Source organism: Columba livia, chromosome 14, assembly GCF_036013475.1.
Source record: "Columba livia isolate bColLiv1 breed racing homer chromosome 14, bColLiv1.pat.W.v2, whole genome shotgun sequence".
In the NCBI taxonomy this organism is placed as follows: Eukaryota; Metazoa; Chordata; class Aves; order Columbiformes; family Columbidae; genus Columba; species Columba livia.
Genome location: NC_088615.1, coordinates 14,114,344 through 14,138,269, shown reverse-complemented (window position 1 = coordinate 14,138,269; position 23,926 = coordinate 14,114,344). Strand labels below are relative to the sequence as shown.

The window sequence follows — 23,926 nt, the reverse complement described above, 5'->3', positions numbered from 1 at the left end:
CTCCTCCACCGGGATGGGCAAGAGAATTGAAAGAAGTAAAACTTGTGCATTACTATAAAGACAGTTTAACAGGATACCAAAGGAAGAGAAAATAATAATAGAAAATACAAAACAAGTGAAGTATGGTGCAGTTCCTCATCACCCAGCCTGTCCCCAAGCAGCGATCGCAGCCCCCCAGCCAACTCCCCCAGTTTCTGTCCTGGACATGACACCATATGGTCTGGAATCTGACTTTGCCCAGTGTGGCACCGCTGTCCTGGCTGTGCCCCCTCCCAGCTTCTTGTGCATCTCCCCGCTCGCAAACATGGGAGGGTGGAAAGTCCTTGACTTAGTGTATGCACTGGTTAGCAACAACTAAACCATCAGTGTGTTATCAATGTTCTTCTCATATTAAATCCAAAACATAGCCCTAGGCCAGCTACTAGGAAGAAAACTCTATTCGAGCCAAAACCAGGACTGGTGAGCAGTGCCTCTGTTCATTACAGGTCCATATGATGTAACATAAGTTTGTTTTGAACAAGTATTTTAGGAAGCAACAGCTATGTCTGAAATTATTTCTATAAAATACTCTGCTTAGTGGTTCTTCTAACAGCTTTACACATCACTTGAGCAAACAAAGTAGGGAAACCTGCGCCCATTCGCTTCTTGTATGTCAAGCTTTTAGACAATAATATATTTTCACAGTATAATGGGGTTTTTCATAATTCCTTTTTCTTAAGATTTGTTTCTATTTACTTTTCAGAAGCATTGATTGAGAAAATGATGCAATGTTTTCAATTTTCAAGTAGAAAAACACAGCAAGCCAGTTTGTAGGTATTTTTAAAGTTTATGAGGATTTTTTTTTTGTCTCTTGCTGCAGCTAAATACAATGGGAAAAATACCTCCTGCTCATATTGATGCTCTTTCAAATGTTAAGGTCTAGTAAGGTCTAGTTCATGCTTACAACACCTTATATATGGTCCCCTTATATCTGACATAACCAGTTATCCAAACAATGCCAACATTACCTTCATTTCTGCTGAAGTACACATGTTTTTTTTCAATTGGTCCTGAAATTACTGAGTAGGAGGCTTTTTTAGATGGCTGCTAAAATGGACATGGTCATATTCATCATAATTTCTCTTTGTTTTATGAGTCCACATTTCTCCATGATGAACAAAACCTGAACTGAAATCTACGTTTCTAATGTTTCCAGAACGTCTCTGTTGTTTTCATTTACCCAACAGTTTCTGGTACTCCAGCTGAAGCTGAATCCCCTGTCAATATACTTTGTGTTTACTATTGCTAAATTACAACAAACATAGTTAACACTACAACACAAGGCAACTCAAACACTCTGTGTCAAACGTGGGATATGACTAATTGAGAGTCAAATAGATCCAGTTTTATTGCTGTTGAAGACAAAATGAAATGCCCAGCAGGTTACCAGAGATGGTGCCAGGAGATTAAATCTTCTTGTTAGTAGCACACACACACAAAAAAAAAACCAACGTTACATTCAAGACATTACTGATAAAATATTCAGGAAATATTTTGTCTTTATAGGTAACAACTACCCATGTTGTCCTTATCTTTTGGGTTCTTTATTAATAGATTCAAAACACTCCTGGTGACATACTTATTGTAGATTTTTGGATTTTTATGGGTTCAAGTTTAAGAGCTTGTTTGTTTTTATTCCTTTGGGAAATCTTGTTCCCTGGTGCTTGAAAGAATTTTATTTGCAACAAGGGCACAAGGCACTTAATGCATATAGGAAGAATGATCACTAGTTTATTTTATAAATAGGCATGTAATATGTATATATATATGTGTGTGTGTGTTCATGTCTAATCTAATCTAAGTTGCCTTCATTGTGGTTTTTACTTAACTAGTTTAGTTCAGATGAACATAAGTGGTGTGGATAGTCAACATTAAATGTATGTTTTGTCCCTTGTAAAACATGAAAGGTAAACTGTGAAGATACCTCTCTGTGTAACTGCACGCTGTTTGAGGGCGCTGTATGAAAATATTATCACCTCTCATCTTACACGTCTAAGAAACTCATTGTCTGCTTAAAGTATTTAAGCACTCACTGTAAAGCTTTAAAAATGTGGCCTTCAGCATCTTCATCCTGTGATCTATCATGTAATAAGAAAGCTTGCAGTTTTGTTGCAATGCAGTTGAGTAGATGAACAATACATCCCTTAAAATATCAAATGAAACTGCTATTCCCCAAGTATTTCCCAAGCATTATTGTTCTTTAAATCTGACTTTAGCTCCCTCATTTATCTTGCTTTTCTCTTAAAAGATTACAATTGATAAGACTTATCGGTAATGTGGTATCTTGAGTTTATTATTTCATGAACTTGACTGAAAGGGTCTCTTGTTCCCCTTTCCAAAACTAAGATGACTTTGTATATGCTGCTTATGGTTGTACCGACCAGTTGTGCAGCTATATCACTGTGCAGATTAATATCTAATTTATTTTCCTACTATTCACCTCAAGGTCTCTCAGGGATATTTCTTCACAGTCATTTCCTCTCAGCTGTATGAGTTTTCATTTTCCCCTGATGAACTTTCCTATGTTCGTTATGAAATTTTACTACAATAATCTACAGACGAGATTTACAAGGCAACACATGCTGAAAAGGAAAGGAAGGCCCTAAAAACATCATGTTTCTTTCTCTTTATCAGAGGAGGCACATTTCTGTCAAGCTGCTTAAGTACTTTAATAAAATATTTTGTCTTAATTGATATTGGTAAATCACTTGAAAGGCATATTTCTTCAAGTGAGTTACAGCCAATGCTGTATTTTAAGCCACTGCGGATATGCAAGTAGAATTTCTTTTTGTTTTCATCACAGTGACGTGAGAGATAGCGTTCCTTCATTGGTGAATGTCATTCTGTACCCATGCTTAGCTTTACACTGTAGAATCCTCCTACCTCATAAGGAAACCTTAAGTCAAATTATTCTATGGAAAAAAACAGTTATAGGCTATTTTTTTCTAGACTAAAAAACAGAAGAAACATGTCTAAGTTATTTTAAATATTTAGGTTTCACATATGTGTTTCGTAAATCATAATTGCACCATGTTTTGAGACTTTACTGGAAACACATTTTTTCTACATTTCATTCATAATTATATTTGTATTTCTGAACTGAATATAAAAAACAGATAACAAAAGAACTATTCCTGTGCTTAATTTGTGAGTAATAACATTTAAGAAAAAAAAAGGAAAACGTCGTGAGGCGTTGACGGAAATTGATAAAGGAAATATAAATATAGAAAGGATGTAAAAAGTTACTCAAGAAAGAAGAGACCTGCCTATTTATATTGTTAATTTTGTAAAACAAATTAACAAAAACTGCAACACAAAGAGCAGGACAGAATCTGCTTCCTATCCCATGTAACAACATTGCAAGTTCACCAAACAGATGTTTTTATTTTTTAGAGTCTTATTTCTACACATAAGCTGCACCAGCTAGAAACTTGAAAGTTTTTTGTTTTGATGGTTGTGAAAACGATGGAACTGTGAACATGTAAATCTCGAACAATAAAAAGGAAATAAACCCGTATTCGAATCTTAATTTCAAGCCTGTTGTAGTTCATACTCGTTTGTTTCCTGTTTGACTACATAGGATTATCTGTGCTAAGACAGTATCTGATCTTGTCTCACGAACCCCTGTACTAACACCAGAGGAAAGGAGAAAAGATTCTGACCCAAAATATATGAGAATATTATCTTAAATGTGTTAATAGTCCCTGACCTTTCAGACTTGGTTAAAGAATGGTCAAAGTGTGTAGCAAAATTTAAAGGAAGCTGAGAATTCCAGACAGTGCAGCTTGCAAGGATAAAACCAACATCAACGATAAAGACAAAGGTCAGAGTGCAAATATATCTGAAAATTACTTTGTACAAGTGAGGACGGCGATACTGTCACATCTGTAATTTCTTTAGAGAATAATAATTTTCCTTGGATCAGGACCCAAATGAGCCTTATAATATGAGACTAATTCCCCTTTGGGTAAAAACCTCCTTTAAACACAATGATAGCCTAAAAATTACTGAAACAGGAATGAACAGCAGCACTTGGTCACACAGAGGAACTTCACCACAGATAGCTCACGGTTCTGAAAGATTCCTTGTCACCAGAATGCCCACAAAACAACATAAGCAGCGCAAGGCGAAAGAAAGAAAGGAAGAGTTTCATCAAAAAAGGATTCAAACCCATCAGAACTGGGAGCCTAAAGGAATTCCTTCTGGAGTTTGGGTATATACACAGAGATTCTCTGCTGTGCCAGGGCTTTCAGCCCCATAGCAGCTGAGGTGCGGATCGCCCTTCTCTGCAGCATGCTGCCCGGCACACCTGTTAGCTTGCACAGAGGAGGGAAAGATGCATGATCTGCATCTGCACTCAAAAGACACAAAAAAAAGCAGAAGCCTGGAAAGTTTAAAGCAGTACTGTAGTGCAGTTAATGCAAAATCAATGGCAGCAACTAATGCATTAGAGCTTCCAGTGATGCAGGAGCACAGCTGAGTAAGAGGCCACCACTGGTTGGAAAAAAGAAGCACCTTTTGATGTGGGACTTCATCCTATGCAAACAGACCTGAAGCTCTTGCTCCTCTGGAACACTGTTGGGGTCTTCAAGAAAGTAAAAAACAGTATTGAGCTTTAAATATATGTTATTCAGAACACATACTGGTCTTAGCACTTGGATGATAAAATTGGCTACTGACTGAAACACAAATATATCAAATTAAGGACACTAATCACAGTAATAAAAATATTTTTTCTGATCTCCTTAGCCAGATAAAAGCCACATATCTCATACTTTTGCTCTTCCATATTTGTTTTTGCATTTCCCATATCTGGTGGAAGAAAGCATATACACACATCTGATCTGCCACTTTGCAGCAAAACAATCCATATTCATATCTGATTCTGCCTGATGTAATCCTGTCTTCAGATAACATAATGGTAATGGGAAGTGATAAATTCTGAATAAATCACTTATATTGATAAGTGTTTCTGTGCAAATGAAAGTCTAAAGGCACCTCCGTACTAGGGGAAACATTCAAGTTAAAACAGGAATGGCAATTGTACAGAGTATTCTCACTGAGCTCGTGACATCCAGCAGGACTGGACAACGTTCAGCGCACCGTTAACATGCTTTCCAAAAGAAAAAAGTAATCAGGCTGCATAATCTCAGATTCCCATGCGGCAGTGTAGCATTCAGCCAGGATTAATCGTGGCCATAATGGATGATAACATAAACACAACGCCTACGTTATTAAAATATAACTTCAAAGTCATAACACTTCCCCAGCAGTAACAGTACAATTCATAAATTAGGCAAAAGCATTTGACCTTCATTTGTTAAATACCCTGTTTCTGAAATGGAACAAGGGGTCAGGATAAGTCAATTACTATTTACACATTTTTCCAGCTGTATGACAGCTGTAGTCATAGGTAAAGTGCACACTCACATAAGAGAAGGAGGGTGTTGAGAGTGGAAAACCAGTCCGCTAATTTGCCGTGGCCATCTCCATTCCCAGCTCTGCTCCGTGCCAGCCCCGTCCCGGTCCCCAGCCCCCTCTCCAGTGCAAAGGAGCTTTACCAAGGGTAGCAGATTGTTGTAATTGCACTGTGTAAAACAAGGTATTGTTCGCTTTGCTCACTCTCCCCAGAGCTAGAGCCACAAAGGCTGAGAAGAGTTTTGAATTTACCGTAACTGCTACATGGTGCCTTCGGCTGGGGTTGAAATGAGCTTTGCTTCTGGAGATGGGCAAATCCCCATCCTTGAGGCAGGAGAGGGGGAAAGGAAGAAGGAAAGACTTTGCTTCATTTCCCTCCTAGTATTGATACCTGTTTTGAGGGGAAAGATGTAAAATTAAAGATAAATTTAGAGGTAAAAGCAGAAAATGAAGAGAAGGGGAAAGACAAAACGCAGAGGTAAGAGGAATTGATAGAAAAAACAAACAGCCGGGGAACGAAACACTTGCAGTAGCAAGGAAACAAGAGGATGAGGAAGTTACTCTTCAGTTACTGTTTTATAGGATTCTGCTTACCCAAAGCGTAGAGCTGAAAAATAAAATGATTAACAGCTGATGGAGTAAGGAATATTTATAACCATTTATCATTGTATGAGGTAAATTCAAGTTCATGTAAAAAGAAGTATCAAACTTGCTGGCATTTAAAATAAGACAAGGTTAGATTATTTTAAATTAAATTTTAAATGCAGGTGAAATTTTTAATTTGCTGTACAGCTGCTGACATTTCTGTTTTTCCCCAGACTCCTGGAGAGACTGGAAGGCTTTATCTCAAGGAAGAGAGGGAGGACAGGAATCAAACTCCTGCTGAAAAGACATATACGTAAAAACATTCGACTCTCATGGCTCTGCTCACAATCTTGGCCTTCAAATCAGCACAGCTCATTGTCAATGAGGAGATCAAATGCAATAGAGAGACAAATCACACAGGTACGTATGGGGAAACAGCAAATCTAGCAAAATAGATTTCCACATGAACTAACAACCCTTCGTTAACATTAAAGACCAGGATGCAGCCAGCCTACAGTTGATTTCTATCACCAGTTACTCTGTGTAGTCCATTATATCAACACAAAGTCAATTTTAAATACTTGAACAGTCATTCTTCTTTGGTAATGTTTTATAATCACTTTGCACTGATGCATAATTCAACAGTCATATAGGGAAAAGGACAGTAAAGTCACTAGTCTCTGCCTGCAAAAAGGTCTGGTGGTTTTAAATAACATTTTAATTTGAATTATAATAAGGTGAAGAGTGGGATTCTGAAAAGTTCATGATAAGTAACTCCATAGGCCCTTACAGCTGCGATCATTTGAACTTAAGGTCAGGGAGATTTTGTTCTAATGATTCCAATTTCGTTTTGCTTTAGCATCTGCATGTTTCTTCAAGTCAAAGCATTGCTCTTAAACATGCCTCTGGCACCTGGGGTGAGGCTCTGAAAGGTCACCTCAAGATAACAGCAGACAACACATACACAAGCCTGAAGTGTTACCTTTGGAATGGAAATCCATTTTACAAATAACTGAAGACAGAATAAAAATAGCTACGTGGGCAAGTTTGTCACAGAATTTGAAAGTTGCTTCACAGAGATCCTTGGTCTTCAAATCCGGAATAATACCCACAGAATACAAGTGGATCAGATGACACCAAAAATTTCATATGAACTACTGATTAAAGCATGAATCTTAGCTAGGTATTACACCTGAACCCAAACGTCATTTTATCTTCCTCCCTCCCCCCATCCCCCCCCAAAAAGGGCACCCTAAACAGGAAATGCTGCTTAGGGCAAACTCAGTTTCAGGAACCAACCCCAACCCAAATGCTGACAATCCCTGTTAATCACTAAGTGCATCACTGATTTGTTTACTAGTGAAACTGCCACTTGTCAAACTGCTCACAGTGCTGTTGTTTACAAGCTGCAGATGTAAATCATGATATAACCATTGCAAGGTGACAGCAACAAAATGTCCATGCTCCTTTGAGGAGACAAGATGACAGGGAACAGAACTGACCTGCTCAATTGTTCAATTCCCTGACACCAAACATAGGCTGCCAATTTTAGCCAATATTTTTTTCAGTTTTAAATAAAACATGCCTCATCAATCTATGAATATAATCAAAGGATATTTCTGAGGAGAACCCACCTCACTCCACAGAGTTGTGGAGCACACAAGGAAAGCTGTCAAAGGAGGGATAAGGATAAAATAAGACGGCATTTGGAGATGAAATTTTGTCCTGTGTGGTGATTTCATCTGAGTTCACCATGCCCTTTGGCGGGTGTAAGATGCATCACTATTGGAACAGGAAGCAGATAAAGATATCTTTTCTTTCTCTTCAGCTATTCTTCATGAAGAAAAAGTGAAATTCATTTAACTGCAAACATATCAGCTTAGATATTTTCTCAAACTTGTATGCCATGAACTCTTCAGCATTTTTCAAAAACAAAGACTGCTACCTGAACCAGGTCCATGGCGAAACAGGAAAAATAGAGAGATATGTGGAAGAGAAAGTAAAACTGGCATGATAATTTTGCCAGGACTACATAATAAATTGGAAAAAATAGCAATGAGCATTCATCTTCGCTCAGTAAAATGACCTTCTGTTACCCCTTCAACAGCTTGCTAGTACTTATTATTGCAACAGTTTGATCCAAACCTATTGTTGCAAGTCAGAAAATATAATCATGAAAAGTTGCTGTGGGGGCATGGGGACACAGCTGTTCCTGAAACCAGCTAAGCTGTTGTGACCCCAGTGGGTTCCAACTTGGCCTTCGCGTAAGATGTACAGCTGGGGAAAAGGGAGAGTGGGAGATGCTGACCTTTTACTCCCATTATGAACCAGATCTCAAATCTGCAGAGGTCAGTGAAGGGATTCCTGATATTTCACATTTTCCAGCTGTGTTCCAAAGCTTGTTGACTTTTTCTAATTTCTTAAAACATGTGAAATTGAACATACAAACATCAACACTGGGAACGCAATGGCTCTTTCTCAACTGCCCACAATGTTTCATTACTAACTACAAGTTAGTCTAATTTACCATTTCAACTTAGATTAGTACATCCTTTAAAAATAGCTTGAAACTTGCAAGTAGTGTCCATTCAGAAACTTGATACCACCTATAGAAAGCATGGTCATGAAGCCATACTATTAGTTCATTTTATTTCCTTCAGCCTTGTAAAATGTGAGGCTATCAGCAGAAAGAGACTGAACTTAAACTGCACTGAAGTTGATTATGGACTACTAAAATCACCCCGTCTTAACTTTCCACTGTTGAGGGGAGGGTCTGAAAAGCTAAAGAGCCTGGAGAATTCATCTGAGGCACCAAAGGCAAGCCCAAAATACAGCATTCACTGGTTCTTTGGTGTTTTCCCCACTCTCCCTGCCTATCATAAGCCTTCACTGTAAGTCCTCAGCAAGTTTATGACTCCTTCTATTAGCATGCATACAAAGTACAGATATTGGTGCACGCAGTATATTAGGGCATGTTAGTATTTTGTGTACAGATTCTGTATTGCTTATACACAGCCAGAGAACATGCAAGTGAATTGGATGCCACAATTCCTTTTCTTTTCTCCTGCTTAAGCTGACCATCAACAAAAGGACCACTGACAAAATATCAGAGATGCTGATGTAAACGTTACTGTCTGGAGATTCAGATATTCACTATCATAATTGCCTGTCCCAGGTCAGTCAAAAGTCAAACAGGAGGACCGCTTCTCACACCTTTCTGGTATTTTTAGGATCAAGAACCGAATTACTGGGATAAGCATTTAAATCAGGAATAGATATCAAAAATACCCCATCTCATGAAGCCTCACAGGGAGGAACGGCTGCCTTCAGAACGTTTCCTTCCACTAAACGCATGAGTAATGCAGCAGGGAGGAAAAACAAACAGACGGCAAGCTCAGACTCTCTAAATGGGGGCACTGTGTTGTCATTAATGACTAACACCAGAAAGTGTCTAGAAAAACTGCAACAATAAGCATAAGGGAAACTGAAGCAATAACATCACACTTTCACAGTTATAAAATCTCTCTGACATGCTTGGCAAGGGAGTTTAGTGTGAAGGGGCTAGTATATGCAGGATGTAGTAGCAGCAGAAAAAGAATGAAAAACACATCTCTGTTCGTTGATTAATCACAAGCATGTCCTTGAGTTCCCTTCAAACATTTGACCATGATAGAAAAAATGACTATCCGATGGAAGAAAATGACAACATCTTTTGAAAGCAAAAAGTCAACAAGGTGCCACCAAATGTGACAAATCTCTGGCAATATACTGAATACTAGCCTACATGACTGGATGAAATGAGGGTCTTTCAAAGTCTGCAGTTGTGTAGTAGCAGTTTGAGAGAGATGGAACTGAGCAGTCTTTGCAATACTCACCTTGTACATACATTTTCTTTTTCCAACAGTTGTTTGTTATAACGAAAAATATAGATTAAAAAATTGAAGAAACTTCAATTTGAAGAAGTTGGAAGTCTCTGCTAAAAAATGATACCTCAAATGCAACACTTGTGTGCTTAACAGAGGAAACAATTTTGGCACCTATGGATAAACACTGACTTTTCCCATGACCATTACACTTGTCTTGCATAAGGCCGTGGCAAAGATTTCCCTCTTTGGGATTCTGATTCTCCATCAGAATAAAGCCATTCTTATTAAAGACTGCACTTAAGGCCCATAAGGCATACTTTGTTTGCAGCTGCACAGTTTTCTATGAAAGAAATAGATATTTTGGTTAACTGACGACCTCATTGAAATGAACCCCAGGACGGACCCTGACTGTACATTAACAGATTGCTGCAGGCAGGGCAATACCTAGTTTCTGTTTGCTTTTGTCTGGTAGGTGACCTGACACACATAATTTGGGCAAAGTTATCAAGTAATTTAAGTGGTTTTGATGAGACTTCCCTCCCCATCTCTTTTTTGTTTATTTTCTGTACTGCAGTTTGCTTGGCAAAGCATTTTCTGAGGTATGCCCTAAAATTTCTCTGAGCTATTGGGGAGTAATTTCCTCAGCCTAATCTCCTTCACAGGACTGTAAAAACTGTAGGATAAAAGGAGAACTGTGGTGATTTACCTACTAATTAGTTGCTCTTATTAAGAAGAGTGAGATAATTGATTTTTAGGATGCGCTACCCCTTATTAAGACCTAATTTAACTGTATATCAAAGACTAATTAAATGGCATTATTCCATCTCACTGATGAGTTTTGATGCTTGGTGAATAGATTTGGGTGGAAGACGAACACACGGTAATAGATTTCTAACTCACACAGATAACTGTAAACTAAGCAGCTGAGCAAAGGGAATTTTGGATTATCTAAAACTAACACATTTATTGGTATTACTTCACACTGATAGTATGAAGTGAAAAAATAAAACATTTAAACACCTGCTGAGCATTACGGAGAAAGACAGCGTAAAGGCTCTCACTGGAAACTGTTTATTTAAACATTTAAGTAATTTTCTTAGAGTGAAGAATTGCATTTGTGAAAAGGATATATGCTTTGATAGCATATTTCTCTGTTTTTTCTGAAGAGCTGTGTAGCTACAGCAAAACAAGGGGCCACAAATAACAGATAATATTTATTTGTGCCATTTTTCAAAAGTGTTCAAAGGAAACAGACAGCATCTCTCTCCACCAAAATAATTACTTTAATTTCTAATTACTAGGATACTTTGTGACGTTCCATGTTTATTCAGTGCTGAAAAGGTATAGAGAGACAAAATTGTATGACTCTAGTTCTTTCAAACAGTCTACAAATTAAAATAAACATAAAAGATTACGTTGCTTTTCAGCAAAAGAATAGCAGGGACTGAGTTTACTAATAAATTCTGAGGTTTTTGATCCTTCACTCTTCATTTAAATGAACTCATCTGTTCTAAAATAATTCCTTTAACAATCCAGTGCTGGTTTAATAAAAAACAACTTACAGTAAATTTGTGTTTGTAAAGTAAATCAATTTAAAGCTTTAATCCCATCAATCTACCCCCTAAATAAAATGTTTTGTCCTCTAGACAGAATTGCTCTGACAACACAAACTCATCATTCTATTTAATCTGTTAGGCCATGGCCCCAGAGATTATGATGAGCTGTCTTTCAAAGACCCAGTGCACTGCAATATGATGTCTCCTGGATATATCACAAGATCCTCACCAAAATAACACTGATTCTGCTACAACTCTGGGGTGTATTCCCTTGTTTCTAATAGTTTCTTTCACTGGCAATAAGATAATCTGCACACAGGAACATCAGTCATATGGAACTTTTTCATTCATTTTTTTTTTTTTTTTGCCACGGTGTAACTATCCAGCACCAAGAATCTATAGTTTTTAGACATATTAAATAAGCACCACCCTGTCCTGACTGTAGGATACTAATCTGAAACTCAAGTTTCACACACACAGAATTTAATCTGCATTTTCTGAAGCTTATTTATGCATTACTTATTCTTCTACTAATGCAAATAAAAATAGTAGTATCACAAAGGGAACAAATATATATTTCATAATTTGCACAAATCATATTTATAAATAGATAAGTGAGTCAACATAAGGCACGACCAATCTTGGAGCTGAGCTGTAAGTAGGAGATTTTGGAGCAAAGAACTACAAGGCAGAGTTTACTCCTCCCTTCATAGAAAGTAATCAGGTTTTTACATATGAAGAGAATTATATCCAAATACTTAAATATCACTAGAGAAAACTTCAAGCTTTGTAAAAAGGAAAAACTAAAATGCAAATTATCTTAACTATTACAATAATATAAAGCTTTTTCTTCTTATTTAATGCACCTGTCCTTTCCTAGCACCCAAAAGCTGATGGCTGGATTTAGAAATGCTTATGTCCATAATCTGCTGTACACATGCACCTTCATGAATGCACATACACACTGTATGCAAAAATGCTCACAAGTGAAACTGCTGTGCAACTAAGCATCATTTTCTTTCATGTTTTTTCGCAGCACTCAGTCTCTGTGTCACAGATACTTGCTGAAACGGTAGGTGAAGAATGATACCTTCAGTAATTAACAGTCAAAAAGCAGACGTTGTACAGCTACTAACCCAACATAACAGGCAAAACAATGTTGCTTCAAGACCTTTCCTCAAAATCTTTCCCTTCCATCTTTTCTCCTACCTTGGTATTTCATTAAAAACTAGAAGGCGGTCGTGCAAAACAAGTCTCTGCAGTTACGTAGGACTTAAAAAACTAAACTAAACTCCTCTGGCAATTCCACACAACTCACTGTCTCCATATTCTCTTTATTTGCATTTTGTTCTTTCAAGATTTCTGCTGGCATGTTCTGAGAGATTACAGTACCACCATAGTGTTTCCATGTTCTACTTCAGGCCTCTTCTCTTTCTGTTAAACAGAGACTAGTATTAAGTAAATGCAACCTTTGAACTATCCATAAGGTTCCCATACTACTGACATGAAAAAATACTTCACTATTGCACCAGAAAATGTTTTAGGGAGAAAAGTAAACAGTGTGGAGCCTTCACACTAATGTGATAGCACTGTCTCTTAATGGACTACTTGTTATAATACTCATTTCAGACTTTGGTACAGAAGCCACAGTGAGATTCAATTTCTCTAAGCTTTTTTTTAAGGAGTCCACCAGTAAAATGGCAAAAACTATCATCAGTGCTCCATCCACAGCTACACTGGCAGCCCACCTTTCTGTTTTGTAAAAGATGTTGGCACAAGGATGGATTTGGCATTAAATACAGGACACCGTACCAGACAGAAAAACAACTACTTCATTTAGATTTTCACTACACTCATATGGTGAAAAGCTTAATCATATGGGGAAATTAAAATATCAAGTTGGATTTTTTGTTGTTTACTCACAGAGTAACAGGAACATAAGGTGGTTGAATTAAAGAAAAAAGAAATCCTTTGTGCTCCCCCACCCCCCTTTTCAACCAACATGTACAAAAAGGGTCAGGATTCAACAGATGAACTTAAGGCATTATTCAAAAGCACAGCATAAATACATGATCAAGCCATATATTGCTAAAGAAGGGAGGAATGCTAGAGCATGCTAAATGGTAAAGCAAGTAAAGGACTAGCTCTCTAATCCAAAACCAGAGATACAGAAATGATCGATAGACTTCTCCAGAATGAGAACATTGTCTTCTGGCTGCAGGCTGCTATGGCATAGACAGTTTGGTTCCTTCCAGTGAGTAGCAACCAAATAACTTAGTCAGTAGAGTTTTAGACTTGCTTCAGGTCTCTTGCCCACCATGCTACACATCAATCTTCTATGCCTTTCTATCCTCAATGATAAACACACTATTAAATTACAAGTGTGTGCATAATAGCAACTTTCTTGTCTATTTTTAACATTGCAGTCCTAGGCAAAAAATTCACAGAGATGAAAGAGATTTCTCGAGTTTTTTGGTGTAGGTTTGTGCTCTTAGTTTGGCTTCTTTTTTTTAAACCCAGGAATGTAAATAAGAGAAGCCCAAGGATCAATTGCATTTGAATTCCACCTGATCTCAAATGTTCATTCAGACATATTGTTAAATGAGCACAAAGAAGACACTTGGGGGAAGAAAAAAAGAAAGAAAAAATATGAAATAAGAAAAATAAAATAGGAAGCAAATAAATATATAACAGATGGTGCTGATCACTGGCTTCCTCAATTTTAATTTATATTTCTTAAGGCTTTAACGTGCACATTTTGATATAGACTGAATCATACTGACATGTAAAAATTTGTGTCAAATCAAATATATACAGTATTTTCAATGCATCAAAGATTTACTTGAAGATTATAAAAAGATTATAGAAAGTAAGCTAGAAGGAGGTCTTTTATATGACAGTTACACACTGATACCCTTTCATAACTTTCCTGGCTAATTCAACCAGAGTTGTTTGACGTATTTAACATCATGGTACAAGTGAGGTTACAGAGGTCATAAAATATGACACTGACTACATATTCCAAACATTCCTGCTAAAAATCACATCTGGCACGTTTGAGAATTTCAAGCCATATCACAATCCTTGAAGACAAAGAAGAAATCCTAAATCTGATCTAACATTCATTATAATATTAAACAAATAGCTCAGGATTCATGGTGTTTTGTTTGTCCTCTTGTCTAAGAAAGGAACAGAAATTACAAAGTAATCCAAAATTTTCCCATAGATAATACTGTTACTATCTCAACACTTGTGCAATGGTCCATGTAAAACTTTAGGAAATTAATCCCCTAGCTGATGAATTCTACACAAACAAGTATCTTGGAAGGCCAGCCACAATGTATGGTAATAAGTTAGCTATAATTAGTAATAGAAGCCTTAAAATAACTGCATCCTCCGGAGTTTGTTCTATTTTGGAAATGATCAAATACATTTTTTTCCCAGTGTAACTAAAATGATAATTGAAAGCTGATTCAGGATCAAAGACAAGCTCAAGGTTATAAATATTTGTAGCTAGCTGTGAAGTGTTCTTGTCAAAATTTCTGGAAAGTGGATGCGGGGCTCCAGCGGTCGCACACTCGCACGAGCCAAACAGAAAGAAGATATTTTCTCAAAGACTTATATGCAGGGGGAAGAAGAATAAAAAAAGGCGCACTTTGAAGGTGGGGAAGAACCTAAATACTTTATCACAGAATCTAAGTGCTGCTAGCTGAAGATTATTATAAATGGTTTATTTGACTGGGAAAAAACCCACAAAACTAAAAAAAGAACCCCAGCACCACTAATGAGTAAACAGATTGCCATTGAGAAGTCAGAATTACTTCAGTAATTCTTAATTCTTCCCATCCAGTGTTTTCACAGGACACCAGCCATTACAGCACCTTTGCTTTTTCTTAATGACTGGTAAAATCCTGGTTTATCATCCCTCCAGGTACCGACTGCAATATTTGCATCCTTATTTAAATTATTTTCTTCTATTGTACAATAGTTTCCAAAACAATATAAAGTTTTTGAAGCAATTCCATAAACATGCAACTTTTTGAAGTGTTCTTTTGTGCATTATACAAGGCAGCAAAGTGAGACAGACGCAGTGGAAACTTTTAGAGACAAAATGAACTGTCTACCCAATCCCTTCCTCAAGGGTTCCCTTCCTCCAAGGTTGCTTGTGGACATAAACAACCTAAAGAACTCTGGGATTAAAACCAAGACATCTGTTCCAAACTGAGTCAATTACATTTAGAGATATTAAAGATGCAAACTAAGAATTCCCATGCAGAAGAGAGGTATGAAATTGTTATAATTTTGCATAAACCATAAGCTCTTCAATTACCTGACTCTCAAGAAAGAAACATAAACCATGAGCTCTTCAATTACCTGAATCTCAAGGAAGAAACACAGAGAAGGTGGCTGTGAATTGCTGAAATTTACCTTTCATTTTCCTTAAGTGTAATTACCGTCTCACGAGAAACTGAACACACCTAGTCAATATGCAGTATGCAAAAAAAGCCCCTGTGCATTGCTACTACATATTCCAATCCAGTTGGTTGAGGGCAACCCTCTGGATTGCACTCACTTCCTTTTAACACATTTATTATTTAAAAACTATTAGTAAAACTATCCATTCCAAATTGTTGTCCGCTTGAGCAATCTGACCAATTCATTTAAGGATTTGAAGGAATTAATATATAATAACTAACACAATTTAAGGGGTGACCTATGATACAAAAAGCCAGATTTCAAATTGTTTTTGTCTCCTAGTTATCAGTGATGAATAATTAACGTGTACACAAAACCTGAGTTCATAGCTGAAAAGTGCACTCGAATATCTGAAACCTGCTGAGGGATCGATGACCTTTCAAGACTTGCTGCTAAGAAGGCGAGAGACCAGATCCAACAACTCGCTCCTGGGTTCTGGTGTGTTAGCATAGCAGATTCCAGAGTCTTTGTGACCTCAGAGGCTGGCAGTCACTGGAGCAATGTGATGGAGGTGACATAAAATGACAAAACAAAAGTCAGGTGACAGAGGAGGATCATGATTTTCCATTCTCGATTACTGTAAGTCTAAGTTGCTCTAGGTTTCCGACCATATCCTCACCCTGACAACTGGGTTAATTTCCTCTAAATTCAGTACTACTACATCTTCCAGAATAACCACTGTTCACATTTTTCAGTCCTTTAACACAACATTATGCCTGGCTGTACCATATATTGGATGCAGTTTTTTCATCTGGCATTTCTACATAACCTGCAAGTATGAGCAATCCTCTGATCAATTGTAACTATCAAACTCGTCTCCCAAACCCCAAAGAGTGAAAACATGGAAGTACCTTTCTCGGGTGTTACTATCTTGAATCTTGAAACTCAGAGATACGTCTTTCAGTACATGTCTGACTTGAAAGTGGAAAGGGAAACTAAAGACAGACACAACCTCTCATGTTACCAACTTATACGTGCCATAATCTTCTGCTGACAAGACTATTTTTTTTGCTGTGAAAAAGAACTGTATTGTGAAACACATCACTAAACACCTAGAGGAATAAACTAAAAAAAAAAAGTGCTAGGGTAGCACGCAGGAACAGAGAAAAACCCTCCTAAGTATTTCCTTATAACAGTGAACTACAAAACAGCGACACATGGTTAGCAATTTACCATCTTGCTGCATCCTAATCTAAAAAAAATACAGTAATAGTAATCAATACAAGTACTTGAAAGAACTCATGATTATGTCTTACATCTTTAATTTTCAACAAGGAGCCAAAGCTCCAAAGACTTGTACGGATATTTAACCAGCAAGAATGACAGAGGCTGCGGCTGGTGCTGAGAGCAATAATGCAGGCTATAGAATTCACAAGCTCTTTGGATGAACAAGAACCATTTTTCAGAAATTTTGTTTACAATACACCTGCTGTCATTTGTAACCATTACCTTAGAGGAGACTTTCAGCAGGGGATAAACTCTGAAAACACTTCACAGAGAGGTGTTTGGATTTCTCTGTTGAATCTGAAAAACAGAAAATCGCTAGTTAAAGCCATCAGCTTATGACACAGAAGAATCACTGGCAAAAGTGATAGAAAATATCCATATAAGAAATCTGCCCACTGAACAGAGAATGTGCCAAGGAGAGAGGTGGATTAGTGGGTTTATCTCAGAAGTGACAGATTTCTGCATTTCAAAAGTGCCATGCTGGAGTGGGTGATGGAAGGACTTACATGATCAAGAAGAACCTGTGGCTCACCAATAGCCAAGGGTTTTGATTTGATCTAAACTCCGTTGTAAAATCCTGAGATTAACTCCATGCATCCACTTTTCCCCTTTGAATTTCAGGAAGATTTCTTTCAGGGAGGTTGAACAACATAGGAAAAATATCCAAATAGTATAACTTTATGAGGACAGATTAGGAAAGAGTGTAACATGGACATTTTTAACCTTCCTTCTACACCTCCCCACCCACCCAAGGAATAAATAAAAAAAAAGGTTCAGGTGGCAACAAATATTGTCATATTTGCAGCTGGAAGGTAGCATATTCTTTTCATTTATCATTTAAAGACATATCATCAGGAAGTCATTACATTGCTAAGACTGGATCTTTGCACAATTGTGGTGTAACTGAGCATTGCAGCATGCAAATATTGTAGATAACATAATAAAACAGAAAATGGCTTGCAGTATTGGACTTGTCCTTTTCCTCCGCTATGGTGTCAGGTTTAATCCAGTCAGCAAAAAGAAGGAAAGAATGTATTCCCACAGCTCAGACTTGGGTGGATTGGAACCTATTTCATCAACTACTGTTAAGCTTTGAAATTAAATAAGTTTGGCCCCTAACTATGATTGCAGGCAGCTTGCAGGCATGATCTGAACCCCATCTCTATCTGACAGAGGGTTACTAACATGAAAGGGGATATAAAGATGTGGTAGGGAAGATGGGAACACAGGCAGTCCGTCTTAATGGCCATGTCTCCACAGGTCAGTAGAGGCTATATACTGCTTTCAAGTCAGCACCAATGCTCTGACAGTATTTTTAAGATGCTACTTGCAACATCAGCTGCAACATCAGGATCATTATGGATGGCAGACTTGCTGCAGGCTAAATTCAAGGAATATGCAGAGATCCTGTAGCAGTTACAGATACTTCAATGTATCATGTCTGTTTTGGCAGAGGATAATATTAGCACTGTTGAGATAAGGATACAGTAGTGCTGTTTGAAAATATCTGTATCCTGCCTGCTGGGCTGTGATAAACAGTTATGTGTTTCACACATTAGGTATGAGTATTAACAGTATGCGTGCAGACACTTAAAAGCAGGAGGAAAACACAAATAAGTTTGCAAGTTTGATCAAGCTCGCAGTATGCTGGTAGTAGGAGCAATACAGCATAGGTGAACTTACATTGCTTAACTGCTCATTTCTTGAGCTTATAAGCTTAACTCAACTGTTACTGGGTTCAGGTTCTGATTTTAAGGTGTGATAAAGATATGAAGAAAAGGGGCAGAGAGCAAAATTTCAACACAGAGGAATGGAGTCAAGTGAAGACTGTATAGATACATATACTCTGTGACAAAAGAGGGCCAGAGAGAAATTCTCTGTAAAAATACGAATACCACATTTTCCTTCTACCTACAGCATCAAAATGACACACCACCACTTTGAAGAGACGTTTTGGTTTGTAATACACAGCAAAAAACTCGTCTCCTACAAAAGGCACTTTTGTTTCAGTGACTTCTTGAAGAAAGAAGGATACTCAGCAATTGCTTAAGACTGAATAAAGAGATACGAAAAAAGACCTGCAATCAGAATGGTTTTGCTACACCCACAAGTAGTTAGAGTGGTTTACGAAACTCCACCACGTTGCATGCTCCACCCATTTCCACAACAAATTACTGCTTTTCTTTCTCCGTATATTTGTTCAGTCTCTCATTGTGATTACGTACTACCTCCAAATTTTCCAAGCATTCTTCTCCAACTTTTGAAAGGACAACTTATTATTTAGAAGTGGCTTTGCCAATCTGAATGCACGGGTCAAATCATATCAGAGTTCTGAGGCATTAGGACTTGCTTCAGATGCAGAAGGAACAACTGTGGAATTTCCAAAATGAATTAAGGTTCTGGAATTCTTGCTCCCTAATAAATTGGGACCAAAGAGTTGCAGCTCAAGCAACTCTGGAATTCTAGTTTTTTAAGAACAGTGATAATAGTTTCTCATAGATTTGTAGTCATGGAGAGTTGCTCCTAACACTTCATTTCAGCGGAAATGCTTAAGAATTATTGGAAGAAAATGGAAAGAACATTTCCTTCATAATAATCTCTCTGTAAACAAAAAGGGTAACTACCTGAAAGTAATTTCCTTTCCTACAGTAAGTCTTAAAATTAACATAATCATAAACCCTTAAGACAGCATTCCCCTCACATCTCCATTATTAATCTCTTAAAGCTGAGTTATGAACAACATAAATATTAATGCATCATGACCTAATAATTTTTATTTTCTTAGAGCATTTGACCAATATGACTTGTTAGATGGTTTGTATTCATAAGGAAGATAAGCTTCCATTTACCAGAAGATAACGAAACCCCAACCAAACCAGAACAACATACTCTGTCAATGTATTATTTCCATCAACAGCATTTTCATAAATTGATAAAAAATAAATGAAGCAGACAAAATGTAGTAATCTGGTTAAATATTAATTTTATACTTCCTAATTTTTTTAAGAGCATGTCTGCTGGACTTGGAGCACTATTTATTGACAGCATCAGAGCCCACACCCTGCTCTTCTTCTCCGAGCAGCTTCCAGTACCCAGAAGAGCCAAGTGAGCCCGTTCCGGCTGGGGCAGCACCTGCAGCCAGCGCGCGGCACAGCTGGTGACCAGCAAGGGCTCCAGTGATGGCACCAACAATTCCAACATCTGCTCGCCAATCCCTGTGCTTACTCCTCACAGACAGCCAAATAGCTGTTCTCAAATGGCAAACACTCCCACAGATATTAAAAAAAATGCAAGCCAAGTGCTCATTAGCCTTCAAGATGACTGAAAAACAACTCCCTAAAGAAGATGGGAGAGTCTCAACCACACCTGAAGCTTCTGTCCTCTACACTTGTAAAACGTAAGCCTCCTAGTATGTAGTTTGTTTCATTACAGCAACAGGGTGAATTCATGTTTAAGTTCAATTGCATGATACCAATTATTTTGATAAAATGGCCACTACATTCAGAGTGTTTCTACTTCTTGCCTAAACATCATGACTGCTTGCTCTTTAATTAGGAGGTTTGCAGTCAGTGAACCAATTTTTTTTAATGGAAGTATCTATTTTACTGGTAAAAAAAATATGCTCACAACACATGAGGATCTGCAAAGAAACTTACATCATCTGATTTGAAAACATTGTCATAGCACTTAGCTACAGTTTGGGTGCCCCTGTTCTCATCTTTCCTCATGTCCTCATCAGGCTTCCCTGTAACGGAGTGCAGCCAGGAGCGCATCTAATGCATCCAAAGTCAGCAAAGAACACACCTGGGATGCCTGACATGTCAGCCCACAAAAGACTTTATCCCATAGAGAGTAGCATGGATACAGATCATCAGTGTTATTTCTGACTTAAATTTTTCAGTGCACCACAAAGAAATGGAAGTAGTATTTTCTGAAGAAACCTTAGATGTGTTTAAAAGAGAGTAGTCTGACTACAAACAAACTCCCCATCAGAGCAATTCCTAACAGGATTTCTTTAACGGAAGCTCAGCCTTTGGCCATGGTGAGGGTACTAGTACCTACATGTACATCCATCAAGAGAGGAACAGCATGGCATTTTGAGCAGAGAACCTGAAAGTACAGGCCTGTGCATTCTAATTCTACCTCTGTCACCAACCGTCTTGGTGATCATGAGCGAGTCACAAAGTGTTTGCTTCGATTCCTTCATCTGTATAATGGCAACGATATCTAACTCAGAGGGATGCTGTGAGGATTAATTAGTTAATGTTGCTAAGTGCTTTGAAGATGAAAAGAGCTACAGAAGACATAATCAGTTTTATAGTCTCTAAAAGCTTTTACCATGTCTGCAGAATTATTTTGGAGTACCACATGAATATTATCTGAGAGAATCTGTCATTTATCACGTACATCCAGAAAAGGAGGGGGGAGGGAGAGGAAAAAAAGGAGCCGGTATGAAAACGTTTCAGTGCTAAATCACGTAACCTGTTTTAAAAGCTGTAAAGATGTTTTAAGAAATCCTTTCTGAGCCCTCATAACCACATCGGGTATGCTGGTTTGACTTTATCCAGGGGAAACTCAATGGCATACACTGAAAGTGGAGGGCAGGCAGAGCCCAGGGCACAGCCAGGGCTGGAAGGGCACAACACTCCAACTTCCTTGGGACAAACTACCTCTGCATTGCTGCCACTTTCTTCAGGGAGCAAACCCCAAATGGCTTTGGTGACTGAAATCTTCCTTTCTTCCTAATCAGAAATTCTGAAATCACAGTGATTTTCAGGCTTCTTTTATATGTATCTGAGTACTCTGTCTTTTTCTCAGTATATATATTACAAAGGACATGCCATTCTCTGAAAAAATGTCCTAAAGGCAGATTACGTGCATTTAGCTTTAGCAGATTTACTTTCAGTTTCCTAGAATGTCTTCAACAGGCACATCCAGCTGCATTTCCTCAATTAATTTTCATTTTAAATAATCAAAATAGAAGTTTTTCATTAAATAGTCAGACTCCTCTTAAGCTTTGCTAAGTTAGCCAGGACAAAGCAGCATAAATGGTTGAAAATTTTCTGAAATTTCAGAAAAAAATATGTCTGTATAAACTCTACCTTACTCAGATATTTTCAAATACTGGATAAGAACAGCCATATGTTCTCTTTCAATTTTAAGTGGTTTTCACGAATGGTTTGAAGCACAGAACATTAAAAGAATGTCAGCCGGTATATATGCAACTGTTCCATTGCTTGTGTGTTTTTCAGTACAAATTGCTTCGAAGTATCATAATTACGTACAACATTTTCATTAACAACATATTTCTGGTTACGCAGTTTTAAATTGACCACCAGAAGAAATTTTAAAAAAAAAAGAAAAAAATACTTCTTCTGAAAGAGGTTTTGAGGTTTTCTACATAGAACACAACATGATTTCAGTACAGATAACTTATCTAGCAGAGTGCAAAGGTAGTGAGATGTGTGTCTCTGCACACTAGCTAATGTCAGAAAAGATTACATATGATTTCTGCAACAATCAAATTTTAAAGAAGAAAGTCTGGTTTAACGAAGTTTTTAAGATAATGTCTAGTGGCAATCTTAGTGGTTACTAGTAGTTACAAGCACCATTAACAAATTATCAAACAATCCACAATCAACAATATTCTGCAATGAAATATATTTTGCTGTTACTTATACATTTTGCCCACAACCCTTCTCCGATCTTATGTCAAATGTTGACATTGATGGAGGTGAAAGAAAAAAAAGCAAGCATTTCATCTTGCTCTTCCTTCGTAAGTCCTTTGTGCTTCACATGGCAGTAATGATTATTTACAGCCCCTCTCTGCTTCCTAAGATGTTACCCACTAATCTCCCACACATTTAACCCTGCAAGGCTACACTTCTCTTTTGTAAAAGGAGGTGAAATGTCTTGACTTAGATGTATCCTTTTACAGAGGGAAAGACACCTCGGTATTCGAAGAGTTACACATCTGGAAAAGAAATTCTGGATAACTGAGGATATCCTTTGGTACTGCAATTGTCCCAATAGTTATATTCTTTATAAACTGACATCACTCCAACTTAATATTATTCATTTCTGCTGACCCCATTAAACTATTCAAAGGCAACTCTAGATCTTCCAGTGGGTAGGACAGAACTCAGTTTAATCATGGCCAGATGGCACCTTTAGGTTCTTTTACCAACATTTTCCTTCATGTTAAATAGCTCTTTTCCCTTTCCCAATATTTATTCTTAATGCATATATAACAAGTAGTTATAAATTCAGATCCTTTCTCATGCAGGCCCAATGATTAAAGGCCTTTTAGACTCATTTGCGTGACAGGTTACCCATTATCCTAATTGTCATTGTACAGTATCTGACCTATCCTTTTTCTCCCCTCATTTATTTAACAGGAGAACCACATTTTTAAACACTGTACTCCAATGCAAGGTCACTTTAATGCTTCCCTGTCTATAGCAAATACTTCACCAATTGCACTTCTATGGGCAAGTGGAACTCATGGCTACCAGTCCTCATGGACCAGCCCATATGCCCAGGTCTCATTTTGTCTGGCCAGCTGATGAGCTTCAAACTCACAGCAGAAGTCTTCCTATTCCTTGATTACATACCTCATATTTCATACTACCAGATTTAAATTCTGCGTCTGTTACTGCTGCCCTCAAAGTCACCCAGCTCTCCTGTAGGCTGGAGTGACAATGCTGCTTGTTTTTTACTAGCAAGTGTCAGCCACACTGGCATGTTCTGCACCACTTG

The 23,926-nt window shown here is 37.7% G+C and overlaps 1 long non-coding RNA gene across 1 annotated transcript in view; it reads right to left on the bottom strand.

The window, feature by feature from the left end:
• Positions 1 to 17,286: 17,286 nt before the first annotated feature.
• The window catches only part of LOC110359545 (uncharacterized), a 399,216-nt gene continuing 392,576 nt past the window's right edge, over positions 17,287 to 23,926 (bottom strand). Inside the window, exon 6 of the long non-coding RNA XR_010466010.1 lies at positions 17,287 to 17,464. This is a non-coding gene — a long non-coding RNA (uncharacterized LOC110359545). The remainder of the gene's footprint in view (positions 17,465 to 23,926) is intronic.